Genomic DNA, 25,362 nt, shown 5'->3' on the forward strand with positions numbered 1-25,362 from the left:
TTGAAGATTTCTTTACTTCAGGCTCTTGTTCACATTAACAGATAATTCAAAGTGGAAACGAGACAGAGAGAAGACCCCCCAGTCTCTCCACATCATAAACAAAGCTTATGATATCCATCAGAGATATGTTCGGAATTTTATAGCTGTGTGCTTATTTCAATCACACCACCTAGAGTAAGATCATATGGAGAGCAAACTGACTTGGCATTTCTAATAGTAACTTCTCAGGTACCACGCTACTTGGGCAAAATCTACTTTGATTTGTGTTGAGAAACAGTGTTAGAAAAGAAACTCCAGAGTCTGTAAGGTATCAGAGATCTGGAAATGTTTCGGTGTGAGGAGGAAAAATAAGTTAATAGGGACAAGAAAAGAAGATAGGCATAGGCTACAAAAACTTTTAGATCCTGAGAAATACTGAGAAAGAGAACTGGACCGAGAAGGGGAGGGTGGCTGAAATCAGGGCAGCAGGGCCGAAAAGAGCCAGAGAAGCTGTCATACTATTGGCACAGAGCCACACCCTCTAATACTTGTGAGAACCAGTCAGTCATTTTAAATCAATGTGCATAACAAACCAAATCTGCCAGGCACTAAGTTACTGTCTCTCAGCCCCAAAACCACCTGTATACATTCTGTTTTGTAGTATTGAGGCTAGCACTCTAAAACATTTCTCCTGTGTCAATAGGGAGTTATAGAGAAGGAGTTGACACACTTTTACTTGAAAGGGCTGCATAGTAAATAGCATAGGGTTTGTGGGCCACTTGCTCTTGGTTGCAACTATTCAACTCTATCTTTGTAGCATGAATGCACCCATTAAATAAATAAATGAACATGGATGTGTTATAGCAAAACTTTATAGACACTGAAATTTTAATTATATATAATTTTCACCTGCCATAAATTCTTAAATTTATAATATGTAAAAAAAATTATTAACTCACCAGACTACAAAAACATGAGGGTGAGATCTGGCCCACAGGCTATGATTTGCCACTCCTCTCACTAGGTCAATATGGAGGACAGGGAGAAAGGACTTGCTTCTGTTTCCTTGTCTTCCAGTCTGCATGACTCCAGAGACCACGCTTCACCCTTGCGGTGGCAAACTGATCTCACTCTCCAGTTGTTTGCTTGCTCTTGCTCTCCGGGAATCATCTTTATCATGCTTTCTTACATCTACCACAACCAATGCAGTCACATTCAAGCCTTAACTCCACAGTGCCCATCCTTGGAGTTCTTGAGGAAAGCACCTGCTGGGTGCTGCTTCCTTCTTAGAGTTCTGGGTCATAGCTCCTGGGCCCTTCTTCCAAGCTCCTTGGGAACCAGCATTCCCTTTTAAGCAATCCCTTCTCTGAGGTCCCTTAACCACTCCCTTGTTCCCTAAGCCTTTAGCGTTATAGCTGCCTCTTGCAGTTACTATCTCTGTGTTAACTCAGTGTTCCTTTTCTGATTCTTAGTTTTCTACCATCTGTTTAACCAATTATTTTATTAAATTCCTGCTGTTGAAGTACCAAGTTTAATTTCTATTTTCCTGACTGGATGCTGACTGATATATTGATATATGTCTTCCTAGTGACATAGCTTTATTACTCAGGTAGTAATTACTGATTACTAGTTTTGGGTGGGTCATTATCTTCCAGTTCTGATTATTTTCTTTTCTTCTAGAAGTTTCTGTCCCAGGAATATCAAGACAGGCCTGTTCTCGGTTCCTAAGAGGTGCTCTAAATTCTGTATCTCTCTCACACTAAGGCAAATTAACTAAATTATTCCAGTCACACAGTATCAATGATTTATTTCAAAGTCCCCAGGCATAATTATCTCCCTAATTATACAAAACAGAAAGTTTCAAGCTTTTTATAACAATAACAAACACTGACATTTACTGACCTATTTGCCAAAATGATGTTCAACGAGAATATACTTTCTGACTTAATTCTTAAAGTAATCTGTGAGATAGATGATATTATTAATTTCTCTTATATAGACACTTTAACATATAGTTAACAATTTTTTTTAGTCACATATATAAAAAATATCAGAATTGTCATCTAAATCCAAATACTTTGACTCCAGATTTTGCTTTTTTATCACTATGATGTATTATCTCCCAGCATATTGACTGTTATGCATTATCCTGGTTCCTCTTTAAGACTATCAAACTGATTCTCTTAGCTATGGGCTGTGCTGCCAGTTTTCGGGAAATTGCTCTGGGCTTGAAAGAATCGTTTCACTCAAGGTCATACTACCTTCCCAGAGGCAACTAGTATTCAGTGTCATACTAGTCTGCCTCATCATAATAAGGGACAACTATAAGGACCATACAAGCTCCAGCTCTGCATGGGGCCAGCTGAGGCACTGAAGCCCAATTTATCCCTCCATCCAACCCCATTTCTTTCTCTTCTTTCCATACCAGTTGATCTGAAGAGCTTCTTAATAAATTTACTGCATGTTAGTCTCAGTCTCAAAGTTGGCTTCCTGGAGAACAGGACTTCCAAAACCCAGGTGATTTAAATAAAGCCAAATTTGTTTAACATAATTTCACACAGACAGAAGGTTTATGGACTAAGGAATGAAAATCTTACTATTAACACATAAATAAATTAAGAATATTTTTAAAGTGCTAACCCTAAGTCAGTTATTAAGTTTGGTGTGGAACATATTTTCTCTAACATAGCCATGAAATAAATAGAGAATCTTCTTGTTTCAAAAGAGGGTAATTAACTTGAGTAAGGTTATGGACAGTTATAGGGCTGGATTTGAACCAAAGTCTTTTAACTCCAAAATCTATTATACTTCCTATTGTATTCTTGGACTATAAACTAGCTTGGTAAAGAAAGATGACCATCTGTTCATGAAAGTTAAGTTAAACATATTTAAAGTTCAAACTCAAATGTTCACTTGAATATAGCTAGATTTCATCTGGCGGCACTGTAAACACTTACATGACCACTATTAAAAAAAAAGCTATATAGGATATTTTATTTTGTTAATTTGTTTTCCAGAAATGAGAAAAAATGAGTTCAAAAATCAGACTGTTAATTTCTAATTTGGCAATGCATTCTGTGATGGGTATATTGCTGTACAAATGAGTTGCAGGGGGAGAGAGTTCTTTAACATATTGAAATATAACACTGTATTACCTCATTTTTTTTTCTAAATTCAGCTCATGGTCTCTTTTCAATCAACTATTCTTGAATTTAATCTGCTATTAGCCTTTCTTTCATTAGTAAATACAGTACTAGGTTGGAATTCTGAATGTAAGAACCTCAAGTCAGTGGCTGCTACCAAGCCCTATAGCTCAAACACTTGACAGGGTTTCCAGTGGGGATGCTAACAGTAGTTGGAATAAGTATCATTCCCTACCATTTTCTGCTCTGCAACATCCCCACCATCCTCCCATCCAATTGTGCTTAATTGTCTAAGGATCTCTGGAATGTGTTTAATTAATGCTAACTATTATCATCATTGTCATCTTTCGCTGCATCATGTAAGCTGCTGCCTTAACACATAATTAGAGATATCCTCAACCTTACTCCATAAAAGTCAGGTTAATTGGGAAAACATTAGTTTCTCTAGGCTAGGTATAATCAAGTCTCTCTTGGGTCAATGGCTAGAGAAAAAAGGGACTTTTCTAAAAGAGTGTTTCAGCTTATATTAAAGCTGGCTTCTTGAATATTTTATTTATTCTGTGTAAAATTGCAATTAAAATATATATTCAGTTACGATTTTGTCAAGTAAATTCTCCTTTTGAAAAGTAGATACTAAAAGGACCTAAGTGGGAAAGTACATCTACAAGAGCCCCACGCAAGAATATGAAGTCCACCTGAATTGCGCTGGCTTACTCGACACATAGAGTATGTTTCTCAAAGCAATTCAGCACTACCATCATTCGGTATAAAATTAAAGTAGATTTTATATCCATGCTTATTTATCTGTATTCCTAGTTAGAATTCTAGCAAAGGATTTGACACAAAGAGCCATGTATTCATTCCATAAGTCTTCAGTGAGCAATTGCACAAAACACTAGAATGCAAAACGTGTCAAATACGAAGATGCGGCCGATACAGGCACTTTGATTACTGAATTTAGAAGAAACGGTAAAACTTCACAAATGTACATAAGAGAAGATGCTTCATATCGAGAGCCATGGGAAATGTCAATCGCACATGCCACAGGAATACCTAGGAACTTGATCATGAATCCAGCCTCTTCATTTTTAGATTGGGAGAAAGAATCAGAAAAGATATGTGGAGTTCCGGAAGCACCCAGTTAATTTAGCGTTTCCAAGTTATTTGAACAAGACTAAACTCTAGGAATCCACTTGTCATTCTTTCTTGTAATATGTGTGTATTATGAATAATTAAATTTCTTTGCACAGCATATGATAATGGAGAAGCTTCTGTCTCACATGATTGGAGACTGGGCCTAAACTTCACCAAAGTGGTCTCTCAACCTTCTGTCTTACCTGAAGCTAACAGCTTTTCATTGTTTTCCAAAGCCTCAGAGATCAATAGGAAGCAATTATCTCATTAACCTTATCTTGGGTCAAAGAGAGAGAGAAATGTATACCCATACTGGGGGTAAATATAATCATGGAAAAAAGTGTCAATAGTAACATTTGTATCAGAGTTTTTACTTTTTTAAAGTTATGATAAGTAGAACGGTATAGCAGAAAGAAATTTATTTTCTGAGATCCTGAGTTCTGCCATGTATTAATATAATCATTACTGTATATATTATTGTATTTAGGCTCTATTATTATATATGAGCTAAACAGCTTTTACAAACAACCACAAAACGTCACAAATCAACACAACAGACATGCATTTTTTGCTCAGAACTGTCTAAGTAGATCCCTGATCTGGGGGGAGGGGGTCTGGTTGCGGTGTGTGTGCTCTGTTTCATGAAGGTACTGGAGGACGCAGGCTAGTGCAGGCCCAGCAATCCTGATTAAGTGGCTTCCAGTATAATCCTAAGCAGCGCCATTCCAGTCACCTGAGCAGAGGGAACATGGTAGAGCAAAAATAGGATGTTTTAGAGGCAGACATGAAAGTGGCACCGTCACTTTGTTCCTTACTCCGTAGGCGAACAAGTAGTTACACAGCAACACCTAAGTGCAAGAGCGTGTGCAAAAGGTAGTAGGTCTATTGGTCAAAGTGAAAGGCTAGAATGGGTCTAAAGGCCAGTTAGCACTCTGTAACCCAATCTGACACTTTCTCTACCAAATATCCATGCCACCCTTTTCCCCACATACTTAGAACCCACTCAATCCCTCCCAGAGCATGACAGCCTAAATTCCTATATAGTTACTGCATCAAGATCATATTCAGGATCTGTGGTCTAGATGAATCTTCCTATAATCCAGCAACGTAAAAATTCATCAATGAATAAATATCTTTTGTTCCTCCAAGTGTTCACACACAAAACAACTGTGGAGAATAGAACAAATACCTGCATTATAATCTTTCCGTTTGGAACAAGGGAAAAGCAGTGCAATTATCATTCAATAAAAATGAGAAAATCCTCCTGAGATAGCAGTATGAAGACTCCTTTACTAGCAGTGGATCTGTTCTCAGGCGGGGAACTCCCTATATATCATTTTTCCATGGTTCCTGCTTCCAACCTCTGGAAAGTCCTTTCTTAACTATCATCCCCCATGACCACAACTGATTAGGGTTATGGCAAGTATGTCCTCCATGAGAGTGGTGCATTTTATTTATTTATTTTTTTTAATTTTTTTTTTTAACGTTTATTTATTTTTGAGACAGAGAGAGACAGAGCATGAACGGGGGAGGGTCAGAGAGAGAGGGAGACACAGAATCTGAAACAGGCTCCAGGCTCTGAGCAGTCAGCCCAGAGCCCGACGCGGAGCTCGAACTCACGGACCGTGAGATCATGACCTGAGCCGAAGTCGGACGCTTAACCGACTGAGCCACCCAGGCGCCCCGAGAGAGTGGTGCATTTTAAACAGCATTGTTTTCTATTGCTCTAAGTTGGTGGCTCAAGTGGTATTACTCGGCTCATAGAGTCCAATGCTTTCTGAGGCCATACTCATGATTTTCTTCAGTAATATAATTTCCAGTAACCTTTTTATACTTCTGCACTACTGCCTTTCCTCAAATACATCTTTCTTTGTATGTTACATCATTATTTTATGTACCATAGTTTACTTAACTCTCTAAATGCTTACTTGATATGCATTGAAATAGACCTTTTAGAAAGAGGAGGGCTATTGTATAGGATGACTTTCACTATCACTAATAGATGTTGATTACAGTAAAGTATTAATAAATTGTTATCATATACTGCATTTAATGTAACAGGCTATAAGACAGTAGAGGAAAGGGTCTCTATCTGCAGGCAGCCTGATCTAGAATGAAGCAAAGCGTTCCTAAGCTTACTCTTGTATGGAAAAGGAAAGGGCTGTCCATAGGTGCTTTGAAATGACAAAAAATATACTAGTGCCAGTTGTGGGCACCTTCCATTGTTCTGCAAAATCACTGATTTCTGCCAAACACCATGGGCTGAGACCGAGCATCTGAGTATGGGAGACAATCACCCACAATCCTGCAGAGAAAGAGTGAGAGAGAGAAGGAGACAGAGAGAGAGAGAGAGAGAACCATTGACTCATTTGTGATCATGTGACATTTGGCATCATGTACTACCATATTGCAAGACATCACTCGTTTATCAAGTTAAAATTTATTAGAAACATTTGATCTTCTCGTGGAACACTCACGGAACAAGTTACAATCCAACGTTTTACTGTACTTCTCAACTCAGAGTCATTGATGGTGATGTTTTTTGATACAATTACCATCCTCTATGTCATCAGGAACACTAGAGAAGAAATCTATAAAATAATTTAAAGCTATTGGTACTAGGTTCTTTTTTTTTAACTTTATTTACTCATTTTTGAGAGACAGCACTTGCATGTGTGGGTGGGGCAGAGAGAGAGGGAGAATCTCAAGCAGACTCCACACTGTCAGTACAGAGCCTGACATGGGGCTCAAACTCACATGAGTTTGGGAGGGAGGGAGCCAACATCAAGAGTCAGATGCTTAACTGACTGAGCCACCCAGGGCCCCAGTACTGGGTTCTCAAACTGGCTTTGCATTTAAGTACAGCTAATCTACTTCCACTCCAGGAGTATTTATTCACCACCTCTCCCTCCCTCTAAAAAAAGCCAAACAATAGCAACAAAAAGCCCAAATATGTTCCTAGAGTTTAAAAGTTTTCCACTGTTTACTTCCAGATGATTTTAGTGATTATAAAACCCCATTGATTTTATGATGAATCTCAATATCAGAGATGGCAAACTATGAAAGAAAAGGACATCTTAGAACCATGAAATAAGATATCTGGTTCCAGGACATTGCCTGTGTTGATAACCACAACACAATTCCTTTGCTACATAATTTGGAAATCTGCTTTAATTCACCACCACCCACTTAATGTGGCTATGTTAACACCATTTGAAACAATAGATTTGTTAGCAGGCAACACCCTTCACCTTTTTTTTTTTTTTTTTTTTTTTTTTTTTTTTTTTTTTTTTTTGGCAAAAAGACTGATTTTTGTTAATTGAGAGGTCTTGATCATTTGTCTTTTTAAATACAATTTAATCCTAGTTCCCACTGTTTATGGTCCAGAAGCACTTGGTTTCTCCAGTACTGTGAATTCATTAATCTATGCTTAGAAATAAGCCATTTTTAAATTCCTGAGACCATTTATTTTTCTGTAATAACTTCCTAAAAGTAGCAAGTAATTATAAAAACAAGTTGTTACTCTAACCTTTTCCAACTCCTTGGCCTAGAGTAGTGGGCTCAGGATCCATCTTTCAAGTTATAACAAGTAACAGTTTTACCAAATGTTTTGCCACAGCATAAAGCAAACAAAGCTTTCAATTTTTCCAATTGGCAATATCCTTCTTTGATTTTAATTGCTAAACTGCTAATTCAATGTCATATATATATATGTATATATATACATATATATATATGACATACATATATATGTATATATGACATACATATATATGTATATATATATATGACATACATATATATGTGTGTGGTCATATATATATATATATATATGACCACACACATATATATATGTGTATATATATACGACATATATAGAGCATTAGTCCACTACAGGGCACTAATGGGTCTATTACATTGCATTGATTTATTCTTAATAATCAGTTCAGATAATGGCTTGATACAATAAACATTTACCCTTTGCTCACAAGAGAGTACGAGGTGGCTTCAGATTACCTGGGCAGTGTACAATGTGAAGGCTGCAGATAAGGCCCTGCTCCATAGTGATTCAGTGACCCAACATGATAGAGACTCTTATGATATCTAATATGTAGTTCGAGAGCCACCCTGTGCATTGCCATTCCCTCTAGCTGGATGAGGATAAGAACATGGTGAAGTAGACATGGGAAGTTTTATGGAATTTGCACACATCATTTCTACTCATATTCCACATCTTAGAATTCAGTCAAGTTAGATTATAAGGAAGCCTGTGATATGAGGTCTGTGTTCCTAAGAAGAAAGGAAGAACAAAATTCAATGGACAGCCACCAGTATTTACAAAGCAATACCATTTTGTTCTATATTACTTGAGTCTAAAATTTTTTAAAAAATGAGATTAATCGTCCCAGTGTAACTTTTATAGTTGTGATGAGCAAAAGTGGTAACAAATGTCTTAGAGTTTTTTGTAAACCATAAAGCATCAACAAATGTTAGGTATTACTACATAATGACCATATCACAAAGTTATACAGTTGCAAAGAGGTTACAACTCTATTAGTTTTCTTTGACACCAAAATTCTCTGAGAATCTTAAATAGAGCACTCAGTTATATTATTTACTCTTTCAAATCAATGAGATTATCCCTGACAAGGTTTGAAGAAATTTCCTCTATTTTTATCAACAACATGTACAAAAAACAAAACTATACAACCATATATGCTTTTTTAAGTTTGCCAGAAGGGGAGCTACACAAGAATGTTATAATGTTTCCACATGTCTGCTAATTTCTTCACCCAGAGGAAAATGGACAAGTACCTGCCTTTTTCAAATACAGCCTACAAAAGTATTTCCCTCAACACTGGAAACTTTTCAGAGACTGTCAGGCTCTCCTAGAATGGCACCACGCAGACAATACTGACTCTGTGGTCTTTAATTGAAAAATATTTCCCATTGTATTGATAATAATCTTTCAATTAATTTTGAATATCAAACTTCCATTTGACATGATATATTTTAGCAGTCAACATTAAAGGTTCTGAGCTAAGATCTCCTTTACTCACAAAAAATAAAATATTTGTGCATAAATTGAATCAAGAGAGCCCTACCACAAACCCTGAAATCTCCAATCATCTATAAAACTGACAACTACCTATCCTGCTCACATTGCTTAACAAAATCTCTTGAACCAGTATGGTTCCAAGGCTGAGCTAAGAAGGTGACAATTATCTATTCAGTATTTTTGAGTCTTCAACACCAGTGAATTCTCACATAGAAAACAATAAGTCACGGCACGTACAAAGATTCTTTCTAGTCCAAGCTATATGCATAGCTATATACTTCATGTGATTTAGTGGACCCATAATAGGCCAAAATCCAAGTTTAGCTGCAGTGTCACACATCGATGGTTTCATCTAGTGGTACATTAAAGGTAAATCTAGCAGCTATCATAAACGACTTCAAAATATTAAAATGAATGTTATCTATTTTGAAGTGAACAATGTTATTGACAGAGTCACTGAAGCAATGATTTACTTTTCTAAGATGTAAAACAAATCCATGATATAAAAAATTTCTTTTTTCCAGGGGCTCCTGGGTGGCTCAGTCAGTTAAACCTCTGACTTGGGCTCAGGTCATGATCTCACAGTTTGTGAGTTTGAGCCCCACATTGGGCTCTCTGCTGTCCAAGTAGAGCCCACTTTGGATTCTCTGTCCCCCTCTCTTGCCACCCCTCCCCCCCTCATGCACATGCTCTCTCTCTCAGAAACAAATAAACATTAAAAAAAAGCACTTTAAAAAATTCTTTTTTCAAATTTAAGTCAATGTTTTCTTTTACTTGGAAATGTAAAAAATAATTTTTTTAAGATACTTCTGTTCAAGGATTTTATGTTAGTGACAAATTCAAGATTATTTTTTAAGTATTAGTATTTGAAAAATAAGTCATATGTTTATGATGCACTTTACCATGGATACAATTTTAATATAGACATTAGGTGATTTTTTTCTGCTTTTACTAGTAAGAACTCTGCCACACAAGAATGACTGGGTCTTGTGTGTCTCTTTAATGTTAACATTTATAAGAAAACAAAAGTCTAAGGAACTTTATTATGCTTTCCATTTTTGACATTTTCTCTCTTATACCAGGGATTAATATAAGGAACAGCAAATATACATATTGTCAAGGAAGCACTACACTTTTTTTTTCAATGTTTATTTATTTTTGAGAGAGACAGAGTGTGAGCAGGGGAGGGGCAGAGAGAGAGAAAGACACAGAATCCAAAGTAGGTTCCAGGCTCTGAGCTGTCAGCACAGGGCCCGGTGCGGGGCTCAAACCCACGAACCGTGAGATCGTGACCTGAGCTGAAGTCAGACGCTTAACCGACTGAACCACCCGGGCGCCACACTACACTTTTCTTTAATTTCTATCAATAGAAACTCTGAGCATAATGTCTCTTGTATGCCACCTCAAAATAGCTTATGGTAAAATAACTTAATAATGTGATATATCCATAGTTATTTTAATGCAGAAAAATTTTTAGAAAGGACTTGAGAGAAAAAGGTTTTTATGACTATTTTACAGAGAAATAAAACTAACACAAACAAAAATTCCATAATTTTTACTCCATATATCAAAGAATATAAAAAAAGAAACGTACTTTCTTAGAGAAATTAAGATATTTCTTTAAAATGCCTAAAGTGTAGCAGCAAAAATCTTAAAACATTTTAAATATTATTTTGTCCCTTTTATTTTAATGAATAATTAATCTTCCTATATTTAAAACCATCAAAAGTGCAGACACTAAGGAAAGATAACACTTGAGAACTTTATCAGGCCATTTGAGATTTCTCAGAACGACAATGATCATACAGTTTTTAAAAAGTGCCTCAATCAAATATTTTGTTGTTGCTTTATCAGCTTTTACTTTTAAATGTGGCATTTCTTCAATTGCTAATGTGCTTTTGGCAAATACATACAAATGATTTTCTTTAATGGTATGAGTATTGGGATTTTAATACCCTAAAATTAGTTTAAGTATTTCCTTTACAGACTATTATTACTCTTCCATTTAGAGGAAAATTTCTTCTCTAGGATTTATAAATGTAACTTATCTTGATGAATCCTTTACATATTATAGAAAAGAAAATGAAAATAAGCATGCTAGGGACTAAATCCCCATCCTTTAGATTTGGGTTAATGATATAAAATATATACTTCATACACCCATAGAAGAAATCATGTCTTTTTTTCTTCCATCTCTAGTAATACAATTTTGGGATCTGTGTATAAAATGTATGTAGTGAGGACGTTTATTTTAAACTTATTTAGTAACTTTATCGTCAGTTGCCATTCCTGGTCCTGAATCCTTTAGGACCATTACATCCTCTAAAATGGTAATAATTTTGCAACTACTCAATTTTCAAATTAATATAAAAGATAAATATGCAGGATGTTTTTATCGGAGTCATTACTATTACCTATTCAAAATATAGACTTTGTATAAATAAGGCAGCTGCATTATAATGGAAAGACTACATAGCTTGAAGTTACAGGGCTTAGGCCTAAATCCCATCTATTCCCTTACTAATTCTAGTAGCTCTGGGCAGTTATATATACTATACCAGGAAAATATGTCAGGAAAACTAATGAACCATGATGTCAGACAAACTCATGTTCAAATTCCATTATTTTTTTCCAACTCGTGAAAAATAATGACTTTGGGAATTTTTATAAACTACGCAGAGTTTCTCTTTCTCTATCTCCAAATGGAGATAATAACATTCATATTACAGTAGAAATGAATTTAGATAGATAAATGAACTATCAAACACTGGAAGCATGGTAAGCTCTCAGCAGATGCGTCTCCCATCATTCAGTTCTGTTCTAGTCCCTCTTTGAACCTCTGTAAGGATCATAAAACTTTTGTAATTTAGAGCATTGTTAATTTTCTGCAGAACTTCTAGAATTATATTTTTATAGGATCTGAATATTTTTTATTTGTTTTAAAGAACATTTTACAGAACAAATCATATGCCTAGTCTGACTGAAAAATGATTCATGCATAAATTTAATGGGTGTTTATTTAGAACCTATCATGTGCCAGGCACCATATTTTGTCCAAAGAAAATAGTGATAAACAAGTGAGATACATTCTGCTGTGTTTTGTGGACCTTTAAATGGGACAGGCAAGTAAAAACTGAAACATAAACAAATTACATTTAAGTTGTGATGGGCTATGAAGTGAAGCAAAGAGAGAGAAAGAGAAAGAAACTGTGGGAATAAAAGAATATGTCAAATATGGTTAGATAGGCTTCATAGAAATGCATACTCAGAAATTGTGCTTGGAATGGAGAAGAGCCAATGATATAAAGAATGGGGGGAAAGAGCATTGCAGGCAAAAGGAACATCTTATGAAGGAGCCATTGAAGTGAGAAAGGGTTGAGTTTGACAAGCTTAAGGAACTGAAAGAATATCCCTGTTCCCGTAGCTTATTATACCAGAAAACACTAAAGGCACAAAATTGAAGGACGAGGAAGAACATACCATACTGAGACTTATGTATTATTGAAAGATTTATGGATTTATCTTTCAGTGCAATGAGATGCTAGTGAAGGATTTCAGGTGAGTCAATGACATAATGTGATTTGTATCTGAAGATTTCCTTACCAATAAATATAGAAAGGTCTGAAGGAAGGCAAAAGAGAGAAGAAAGAAAACAGTTGGAATGCTAGTTCACTAGGTCTATTAGTGGCCTAGACCAAGATGTTAGCAGTAGAGACAGAATAAACAGAATTTGTTTATGGATTAGCAAAAGAGAGGAAGGGAAAGAAAGAAATAAAAGATGATTCCTAGATTCCCACCATGAGACATCTGGATGAATGGTAATGTCATTCATTTCACTCACTGATGTGGGAAATATCGGGTGATGGAGCAGAGGGTCTATATTTAGATTGGAAAAGCTAGACACGTTAAGTCTAATTCCAAACAGAGATTTCAAATAGATAAATATTTTCCTTGAACATAAAATTTATAGTGACTACCATATTTATAGATTATTCCTAACATACGAGCTAGTGAATTCTTCACATTGCTTATTATATTTCAAAGAAACTATATGAAAAAAAAAGGTAGGCTGTCTTCAGAGAATGCTTATAATATTCTGGGGCATAAATATTACTTAATTAAAATTTTTATATTAAGGAGTTTAACACAGTATAATGGGATTCCTGAAACTTCTATTTTATACCCATACCTGCCTCTAAATTTGCCTGCAACTTTAATGTTATTTTATCTATATTATTTTTTAAATTCCTGAATTGATGCTTTTGTACTAAATGTATTGCACTTCCTTTCCCTTCCTGTTCTCACATCCTGAGAGGGCATGATTTTTATCTATATCTGCCCATCTGCTTAACTATAGACCCATCTGTCTGTCTGTCTGTCTTTATATCCACTTATACACACACACACACACACACACACACACAAACACACATACACTCTTACAATGTACTATATTATAGTACATATAATTGCATGAACTATGTGATTAGGGCATGTATAGTATTCTCAGTATTCACAGTGCAAAATTTGATATAAAGTGAATATATTTGAGACCTGGACAAAGAAACCTAAGAATAACGAATACCAAGTTTATCAATATCAGTTAAATCCAATTAGAAAGGTTAGAGAAGTAAGGAACTTGTCCACTGTTAAGAAAATTATAGACAAAGGTTATCTCTCTAATTTAATTTTAAAATTGATGGTACTAATCATTATACACTACAGATACTGAATTTAAAGTAATCAGATATAGCTAGATCTGCAGTGATATCTAATTTTCCATTATACTTATATATGCATGTGTGTGTATATGTACACATATACATATACATACATATACTTAACTGTATACACACACACACACACACATATATATATATATATATACACACTAATGAGACTTATTTGGCAAATACGGGATCAATTTTAGACTCTGGCCAAGGAATATAATTACTGACAAATCAAATACTCTATATAGAATATATCAGTTGGATGTCATACTTGAGTTACTGGTCTTATACTTCCTGGATTAAAATACTGTTTTCAAGAGAGTAGGGTGTTTGAACTCTCCATAGGACTTAGTACATAAATTCTCTTCACCATGGAGTACTAAACAGGTCATTAATTAACTTCTTTTCAGGTTATTTTTGTCACCATTAGAAGAAAAACAATTAGCTAAGCATAAACTACAAATGCCAGTAGAGACAGTTTACAGTGTAATAGCAAGAAAGCCAGTGGCATAGAGACAAGCACATTTTCAATGATGGCACTATGTGGATCCACAGTCACATAAATGTGCTGACAAATCTACACTGAAGTTTTATAAACATGGAAACTAAAATGTCACTGAATTATACACTAATTGTATTTATAATGTTACATTGTAGGAAATAAAATGTGTTCCGAGGAATACAGGCCATATCTTCCTGTCTAAGGCATATCACTGATACTATGTCTACCCATAGTCTTTGCATCCTCTTTTCCCTCCTGCAGAGGCATTACAGTTTTGTTTATTATACTTATGTTTATTTAATATTCTTTATAATTCTTCTCCCAAACACATTTACTTGAATATAATGCTTTCTCATTTTGTCATTAGTCTGTATTTCATTTTAAGATACATGACACAAAGTTTCTAATTGGAATCTTAGACCCCAATTAATGTGGAAGTCATCTGTTTTAAGCTCGTTAAGTAATGAGAAGGACAGATAATATTCTCTAAAGTACCTAAGAAAATAGATAAGGTTTAAGGGCTTATCTTTACTTTTTCTTGTAAAGATACATATTAAAGAATGATCATCTCCTTAAGAGATAAAAGGTTAGCTATCATTCTTTGTTAATTGTAACCATTGCTCTTTTATATAAAGGTTCATTTATAGCTAACTCCATGCATTTGTCTCCTAATTTAGAGTTGTCAAAACACACAGAAGATTCATTATTTTCCATCTGACCAGAAAGCAAGAAGTAACTTTTGAATCTTGTCTGAAGCTTTATAGGTACGAGTATCACAAGGAAGGGAAGGGTTACTAACATTAGCTGAGAGCCTACTTTGTATAGGATACTGTGCTAGAAACTTCTACAGTCATTTTAATAAACCAGTGAAGTGGGATTTTTAACACAAATGTTATGATAAGGAAATCTAGAGTGAGAATGGGAAACTTTCTCAAGATCATACAGGTAATATCAGAACATGGTTTCCTGATTTCAAAACCATTTGGTCCCATAATATCTCACTACTACTCCGTGTTTTTATGGCAATTTGTTCAAATAATTCTTTTTTTTAAATTTTTTAATGTTTATTTATTTTTGAGAGGGAGAGAGACAGAGTGTGAGCGAGGGAGGGGCAGAGAGAGAGGGAGACAGAATCTGAAGCAGGCTCCAGGCTCGGAGCTGTCAGCCCAGAGCCTGATGCGGGGCTCGAACCCACAAACCATGAGATCATGACCTGAGCTGAAGTCAGATGCTCAACCAACTGAGCCACCCAGGCGCCCCTCAATTATTTCAAACAGTAAGAAGTTAGTCATAAATTATTCATGTTAAAATATACCTTTTATTTATTTACATCCATTACAGGCCTTGTAACTCTCTTTTGTATCCAATGGTCTACTAGTCTTCTAGTACCAAATTTTTGGCTTTCTGAAGAGAGTAGAATCCTGAGTTCCCAAGACAGGGCTACCCCATAGTAATGCTCATTTCTAAAAAGTAAAAGAAGTATTATCATTGTTCAAAAGTAAGGAATGATGGTAATTAGATATTAAGTTTCACTAGTAAAAACTGTATTCTCAACATTCATAAACAGCACCTGCTTTGACTGTCGGAAACTTAGAAGATAAATTGTATGGTTACATTAGCTCTAACAAAAGTATAATCCTGTGTTACAGGACTATAAAGAATAGCAGCAAAACTGACTATGGATCAAGAAAAGCTTTCTAAAAGGTACTGCTATCTTTATTTAACTAATAAAGAAATCAGAACCAATCAAAATTGTTTTGCCCAATGTGACAAAGCTATTGCCAAGTGGAGTCTTCATCTGAGTGTTAAGCCTTTACATTCTACACAGTATTGCTCTTTCTCAGTATGTAAAGTCTGAAGATTTTCAGTGCAGGGCATAATTGAAGACCTAAAACCATAGCTATTCCTATACTGGAAGAGAGTGTTGGTTCAAAAAGAATATGCCAGAGTAAATAAACTAAAGCATTAAAACCTCATTAATTAGTTCCCCTGATCAATATCTGTGATAGCTGATGCAAAAATACATTTGCAATTTAACCTTTACATAGTTTATAAAATTATTTTATCTGTATCCTGCTTTATATGATGCCTTGAGTAACATTCTTCAGGAATCAGTTGGGTCCTTTGTTCCTGAATTATGGCAAGCTTCCCTGTTCATTGTAAATTCCATTAGCAGTGGTCAGTGGAGAGCCTTGTGTAACTCTAAGTCACTTTACCAGTGCTCCGACAAGGGTCAAAATCAAATCCCTGGTACTAGATCAAACACTAGAGCTAGCTACTTCTATTCAACACTGATGACACTGTATCTAATCAAAGAGGGTTCATGATCCTAGAGCAACAATGACCTTTCCAAAAGTCCATCTTTTTGCAACAACTACCTTTCCAAAAGTCAATCTTTTTGTTTCAATTGCCAGGGATCAAGAGAAAGCTCCAGATTCCCACTTTTATTTCCTAATACTATAAATATCATTAGCACTATCTTCCTTGTCTAACACAAATTGTATTAACTTTTTGGTCCCTATAGATCTAGTCACCACATGAAAGGTCCAAGATTCCAAAGTCATGTCTTCATGTCTTAAATTCTAAACTAATGAATTTATCTAGTTACCTTACCTAAAACCCATCACATCTCTTCACTTTTTAAAATATCCCCAGTGTCCTCTTTGAAATTGCCAAAAGATCATTACCAAAATCTCTACAAATATAGTCTCTTATCTGAATGTTTCTTTCCTGAGTGATCCAGTTTTTATGGAAACCTACTCTCTCCTGAGAACACCAATTTCCCTGTAACCTTTTCAAGTGCCAATAGGTTTTATCCCAGAGAAACACCCTTCTTCCTCTAATCTGTCCTCCACTATACCCCAGACTCTCATTCCTTTGTTTATAACCCTAAATAGAACATCACTAATAACTGCCATCTGTGACACACATCTCATTCTCTTCAACACCTTCTATTTTCCATGTTGACTCCCTGATGATAGGGTGCCAATCCATTGGTTCTGTTACCTATTCACATACGCCAGCCATTTCAATTATTTCACCACTTAGGTAATTTCTTTCCACTGTACTTAAACTCCATAGAGTCATTATAATCACCCTATTGCATATACCCTGAACTCTCTTAACCCTCTTTCATTTTTTTTTACCTCAGTAAAAACATAACACTGGTTAAATCTAATTCTCCAGTTACACTACACTTGTACCACTCACAAAAATCAAACTGTTAGCAAAACAATATGTAAAGCAATATAGTAACCTGAATTGGACAGTCATCTGCTTAACGTCATCAAATAGTTTACATTTAGATGCATAAGTGAGTAGGAGTAGTATAAGCATAACAGTCCGACATATAATGGAACGCTCAATTGTCAAAGCACTGCAGGCGACAAGAACTTGTGCTCAACCAACCACAATGTCCTCTTTGCTGATTTTAAAATACATGAGGTATTGTTTCATCTCAGAGCCTTTGAACAGATTGTCCCACTTTTTATAGTGCTCTTTCCAAGGAGATGGCTCCATTACTACCTCAATGTTTTTTCAAAGGCCACCTCTTTAAAGAGGGCTAGCCTCATTAAAATTTGCAAGTGAACTTCCTAGGGAATTGCAGAATAAATATGGCCTTTAATAGCCCTATGTTTGGGTCCCATTCACCCACATTGCTGAATGCCACTTCAAAGCCATATGACAACAAATCAATTTTTTTAATGGCATTGGATGGCAGTTTCTCATTTGGCACATTTTGTGATATCTGTTTTATGCTTCCATCTTTTTGATAGTTCATATGTATGCAATGTGACACAGTATTTATTCTGTAAAAATGGTAGCAAAATGTCAAGGTGTTAACAGTGTTTAATTTTAGATGGACATACTATAGATGATTATTTTATTTTACCCTTTTCTATGTTATTTAAAATTCAAAAATAATTGCAAAATCTTCTGTGACTATATAAGTGCTCAAACACATTTTGTTAATTTTAAGTCTTGTTTTCTTGTCCTAATTATGTGACATTATTTATGACTAATCTTAAGGAGTCATTTCAACGTTCCAGGAAAACCTTTCCTCACCTATAAAATCACGTGGTTTTAGTGACGCTATCTTGAGTCTCTTCTAGCTCTGATCTCTGACCTTAGGATCTTGCTACAGATACTGCACACAAATGAAAATAAAAATACAAGTGAATAATTTTGAATTTTGAACATGCTTGTTACTAAATGAGATTGACCTCTGCAGATAATAACTTACTGGGGATTTTCTCAATAAGTGTTTTTGACCACTTGGAAGGAATTATTTGAAAGTGATAGAGTTACAATTTCAGGTGTCAGGACTCCAATACTTAGAAGGGTTGGGGAGTAGATGGCTGAGGAAAGAAAGTAATGCATTTCTATCATTCTTAATTTTACAAAACCAAGCAAAAAGTGAATAATAATCCTATATCACAGATTATGCCTATAACACTAGAAAGCTTTAGTTAATACCTGTCAGGAGAGTTACATTCCCCATTCCTCTTTATTAATTGCTCCTGTAGTGAAAGAGAGAAGAGAGAGAGAGGGAGAAAGTACAAAAATACCACTTTGAAATAAGCCAAAAAAATAACTTCCTCACATTCAGGTGAGTTTTGTTTACTTATTTCTATGCGTTTTTGTTGTTGTTGTTATTATTGTTGTTGTCGTTTTTCCAATCAGCAAAATTTCCAAGGAGACACAAAATCTGAAACTGGTTTCCTGTATTCATTTTCAACTGCTGGTAACACAGCAACATACATTATCTTAGTTTTGTGAGTCAGAGGTCTGGGCATGGGTTGGCAGGATCCTCTGGTCAGGGCCTCTACAAGGCTGTAATTAAGATGTCAATAGGGCTACATTTCTCATCTAAAAGCTGATTAGTGAAGAATTCTCTTCTAAACTCATTGAGGTTGTTGGCAGAATGCATTTCCTTGCCATTATGTGACTGAGGACCCAGTTTTTTACTGACTGTTGGATAAGGGCTGTCCTCAGGTCGTAGACACCACCTAGCATTTCTGCACATGGCCCTCTCCATAACAATTTCACAATCTAACTTTTTGCTTCTTCAAGGCCAACAGGAAAACCTCACACTCCAGTAGGCTAAGGTGAAGTCTTATACAATGTAATGTAATCCTAGAAGTGATATCCTATCATCTTTGCCATTTTCTATTGGCTAAAAATAGGTCATAGATTCCATATGCACTCAAAGGGAGGGATTACACAAGAATCTGACACATTGGCAAATCACCCTAGTACATGTTCACTGCAATCTCCCAAGAGGCCAGAAACCAGAGTTTTAGTTTGGACAATATTAAAGAATTAAGGAGCGGAGATGAAGACCTTACGGATCATCTAGTCTAAATGCTAATATCTCAGAAATTGGAAAACAGGCTCAAGGAAATAAACAATAGTCTGAAATATCCTGTATTGGGTAGCAGAGCTGATTTGAAATCATAGTTGTCCCGAATCGCCTGTCTGACCCTTAGATAAAGGCAGCGATTAAATTATGTCATTGAATCAAATTATTTTCTATGGTAATGCATCACAAATTTTTCAATACATACTACTGATTGAAAAACCAGGTTTCTATATATAGCAATTTACTTCTAATCACATTTTGGAGTACAGAAAATTAATCGGCAGTCATTTGTATTGCTGAAGGATTTTGTTCTCATATGAACCTGACCAGTGGTCATTTTAGCTATGTACTATTTATCCTACTATTCTGGAACACAAAGCTTAAGCACTGAAAGAAAATATTATTTAATCCTTCCTCATTTGACTCAGATAAACAGATGCTCATTATTTGAATAGAATGCTGTAATAAGTCCATAAATTTATTCCATGGTTAAGTATGTTGCTAAAGGAATTATGGTTTGGGTTTATGCATGTAAAATTTGATTTTTACACCTTTTGAAACAGAAATCACTTACAATTTTCAGTAAACAATGAAGATGATGACTTTAACATTGATATTACTAGCTAAAATATTATCATTTAATTTCTCCAGTGTTCTTTGTTTCTCTCAAAAGCAGTTTGTTTTTACGTCAACTGTTGTGCAATGGGACGAGACAAGGTCACACTGGTAATTTCATCTGCAAGAAACAGCTTTATTCTGCAGTATAACAGAGGAACCAACAGAAAAGTAGCACATGGTAAAATGGACAAGCAATACACAATCCTAAACACAGTCAAATTAAGGTTTCCCTATGTCAATAACCCATATGACTTGCTGAAATTTAGAAATAGCTATAACCTACACTATTGTCTCTACTAAAAAAGGAAACAGGGTCTCGTCTTGTTCACTGGTCATCTGGAGAAGTTCTATGCTCACTAAAGTTCTATGGTAACAATTTTGTCAAAGAGTGAAAATGTGCAAAATTTTACCCTTTTTCCTGTATGGTCTATGAGAATTAAATTTATGTTGAAATTCTCCATTCAAGGAATGAATACGTAATATCTTTTGTGTTTTAATTTGCAGACATAGGCATTTTTTAAGGACCAGTAGTGGTCCTTCAATTTTTATCTTCAGAGCTAAGCAAATCTGTCTTTCCTTTTTTTCATAGTTTATGCTATAGTATGATGGGAAAAAATAAAATTTTAGACAAACATTTCTAAATATGGTAAATGTCCAATATGTCTTTACATTGTTATGCCTTCTTTTTAAATAAATGTATCTGTGAAAGTCAGTGGTAAGTTATGTTTAATTACTCAAGTACCTGTCTTTACTAGATGTTATTCAGGGTGATTTAACCTGTCACATTTCTTGCCTTCAATTATATTCTGGAAACACTATTAAAATCCATGCAGCAGATTCAAACAATTCTTATAATAAAATAAAGGAAATTAGCTTGAAAAATGTTAGAGAGATGTCAAAAATAACAGCTATACACTCTAATTTAGGATTTAATGGTAAATTTAGCATGAGTAGAGAGTTTTATGATTCATTTCACTGGGATTGATTTGAATATTTGAGCACCTTTTTCTCCTTTAGTGGAAATTATTTGTTCCTGAGTACCCTCACAAAAACAATTAGCTAGTGTGATTGCAAAGCATATGTTTACTGGCAGATGTTGAGAATTTAATGCATCGGTCGGTGTAAATAAATAAGGAAAATTATAATTTTATTATAATTCTAAATATGAAAACATTAAATTGAGTTCTATGGCTCATTAATTGTCTTATCAGTTTAATTTGCATATTAAGAATTAAAAATAAAACCAGGCTATTAAAAGTGGGCTAAAATGAAGTTTTTATATAACAGTTCATACCATTAGAATTAAAATAACAACTGTTTTATTAAAATATCCAAAAGTCTGAATATGCAATTATTCATGAATTTTTAATAATACCTTTGTATCATAAAAATTGTTTTTCAGCATAATACTGTAAAACATGCATATTCTAGGAAGTGAACTAAAGCATAACAAAGATGTATAAAACAAAACTATTCATTGCCTTCCTGTACCCCACCATCTCAATTTCCAGCCCCTAATTTAACCAACTTTATACCATCTAGTGCATTTTTTTTTACAACTTTGTTTTCAGATCTTTGTACATGTGTGTGTATACACATACACACACATACACACAGCACACACACATATAACTTAGAATTTTAGTGGACAACATCATGGACTATTACTATTTCCTCATTCATGAATAAACTCCTTTACCCCTATAATGATTTCTACGTTTGTAAAGTCATAAAAGTATATACAATAAAAATAAACATGAAAATTAAATTTGATTTAAATAATGTTAAGGTAATATTAACTAAGATTTTTTTTTTCAAAATAACTAAGAATGCCTTAGTGTTTATCAGTTCAAGACATAGATTAACATATCAAATTTGATTAGTGAGGAAATTCTTGTGTCATCCTTCCTGTGATTGATTTGTTCTTAGGATCTTGTACAAAAAAGAAGTAGGTAAGAACAGAACATATAGAAAGATAATAGGTATGATTTTGAATTTTTTTAGAAATAGATACAGGTATATAATATTTCTTTTTTTGTTTTGTTTTGTTTTTCTTTTTTCATCACTCAGACCTGGTCCTCTCCCTCTTACTCCCCCAAAGGAGAAGACGAATGATCATCAGTGGTAATTGGCTGTCATGGAAACAACACCCAAAGTCAGCTTCACGCTCAGGAGAGAACATTGTACCTCTTCCTTGTGGTTTCGGGTACTCTAAATGTTCAGAAAAGCTTCTCTAGTAACAGACTATGGATATGATCTCTGAAAGTATAGTCTTACAGATATAATACTTCTAAGTAACTTAGGGAAATGAAATTGAAAACTGTTACTTCAAATTAAGTCACAATTTTAAAATATTTTTCACCAAAAACAAAGTAGCTTGCATTTTATAAAAGTATAACTTTTTAAGTAGATGGTTACCAATTTCAAAGTTCAACTGACTTTCAATAAGAATGATTTTATAGTTGACAGTCATGTTATAGAACTACATGAAAAAGAAACAAAATCATTTCTGAAGTCTATTTTAGACCCAGAGTGCTATAAGTAAGTGGGACTAGTTCTAAAAGTAACGAAAACAGCTTGAACTCTACAGTTTTTTTTCAAAAGGATGCAATAGTCAATAGTCTAAATTTCATATACAAATGAACTTAAAGAATGAAACCATAAATAAAGAATGAATGTTTTGCTGCCTCTAAAGAGCAATATGTGGATAGAGTTGAGGTTTATTTCAAGAAATGTTAGAATTTACTTTTCAGTGGCATGACCAGAAGACACAATAATAATGAATGAAGAAACAAACTTAAAGAAGGGGAGATTGCTGGTGGCAATAAGGAAAACAAAAGGATTGTAGAAAATATAATAATGTCATATTCAGAGAGAGAAAGAGATCCTAAGTAGTGACTAAGTAATCAAAAAGTAACACATCACAAATATTTTAAGTAGTGCTTTACAGATAAAAGGAAGAGACTGAGTAAATCTTGAGGAGGTGCGATAGATGGCTTTGCCACCAGACAGGTTTCTTTTAGGTGGCTATTATTCAGCAGTATTGAGCAGAATTGCCTGGCAGTTCCATCCCCTAAGACAGAGTAGCAAGGCCCATTTCAAATTTTCAGAACAGCTGGAAGATCATCGGATGCTCATTCCAATCAAATTAGCTGGAGCTGGAATTGGGATAAATTCTTGTACAGGAAGCAAAAGGAAGATAGTAGAAGAAATGAAAGGAATGCCTTGGTATACATAAGCTTAATGATGGTATCAGAATGAATTTTTCCATATTGAATATACATTGCACCTTCTCCAGTTCTTGATTAAGTGGCCATGCATTCATTTGGGCTTCACTATGTTAAATGTACCTGGTGGAGTTTATAATGATTAGTCTAGAATAGTATTTATTTATGTTAGTTTTCTAGTAAATCTCCAGCGTAATTTCAAGTAAGTAATATTAAGCACTATTCAAAGATGGGGTCAGTTAAAACTTTGAGTCAGAACAATTTATGCTAAAATGTTGATGAAAGTCATTAATATATGAAAATATTACTAGAGTCTTATTAATATGTTATATTTTAAAATAAATTATCTGTTAAAACATGCAAATAACAATTGAGAACCTAGGATATTGAGAGTTGACTTTAAAACCAAACCTAACAGAACATAAATAATAATACTAGTGTTATTATTTAAAAAAAATAATTACTGAGGGGCTCCTGGGTGGCTCAGTTGTTTAAGCATCGGATTCCTGATTTTGGCTCAGGTCATGATCTAACAGTTTGTGGGTTCCAGCCCTGTGCTGGGCTCTGTGCTGGCAGCATGGAACCTGCTTGGGATTCTCTCCCTCTCCCTCTCTCTTGGCTCCTCCCCTGCTTGTGCTCTCTCTCTCTCAAAATAAATAAACATAAACTTAAAAACTTTTTTAAAAAATGAAAAAAATTACTGAACTTGGCTAGACCAGAAAATGTCAGAGAGGGAATGATGTGAAAAGGATGCACAAATGGTTTCACTTCTGTTTGTTCTTGAACCAACAAAGGAATTGTACAAAGGTTATTTGAGCATAACCAGGAGCACTGAAGCAGAACTGAAAAATGGAAATCATAAGCAACTGTATTTTTGCTTTCACAGCTCCTTCACAATTGACCTAGTGAATGACAAATCTCTCTTGACTCCAAATAAACACTTCAGGAGTCTTCATAATTATGGTGGTACTTTCAGGTAATCAAAAGTCCTACAATTAGGGGTGCCTGGGTGGATCATTGGGTTGAGCATCCAACTTTGGCTCAGGTCATAATCTCATGGTTTGTGAGTTCCAGTCCCACATTGGGATCTGTGTTGTCAGCTCAGAGGCCACTTCAGATCCTCTGTTCTCCTCACTTTCTGCCCCTCCTCAGCTTGTGCTCTCTTAAAAATAAATATAAAAGAAAACATTAAAAAAAAAGGGTCCTTCAACCACATTAATTAACAAACAGATTCAATATGGCTGGTTTTCAAACAGCAGCAACCTTCACCATTTTTCCTATGGATTTCCAAAGCAAAAGTTTAGCCCTTGTCCACTGAGTTCTCTAATCTCAGGGATACAAGCCAACATTTTTGAGTAGTCTCACTGAAGCCCATCTCTCTTGACTTAGGGAAACACCAGCACCCCCTTTTTGAGTGAGGTGGTGTTTACTATGCAACTTTCTCTAAGCTCTCTCAAAAAATCCTTCCTAAAATCCTGAATAGTCTTACCTTTTTTAGTCAGTAGAAGTGACGAGTTCAAGACTCATATTTTTAGGATCTCCTTTTTGAAAGGTCTGCAGATTAGATGGTCAAACATCTCAACTGTACCTTAGTACTTCTACAAACCT

General features: G+C 34.9%; 1 non-coding gene across 1 annotated transcript; it reads right to left on the reverse strand.

Annotated features, from left to right (window-relative positions):
* Positions 1–22,588: 22,588 nt before the first annotated feature.
* LOC122230913 lies at positions 22,589–22,802 on the reverse strand. Its single transcript, XR_006207967.1, has one exon. It is a non-coding gene; the product is annotated as a small nucleolar RNA U3 (small nucleolar RNA).
* Positions 22,803–25,362: the final 2,560 nt, after the last annotated feature.

The sequence above is a fragment of the Panthera tigris genome, chromosome C2, assembly GCF_018350195.1.
Source record: "Panthera tigris isolate Pti1 chromosome C2, P.tigris_Pti1_mat1.1, whole genome shotgun sequence".
Classification (NCBI taxonomy): Eukaryota; Metazoa; Chordata; class Mammalia; order Carnivora; family Felidae; genus Panthera; species Panthera tigris.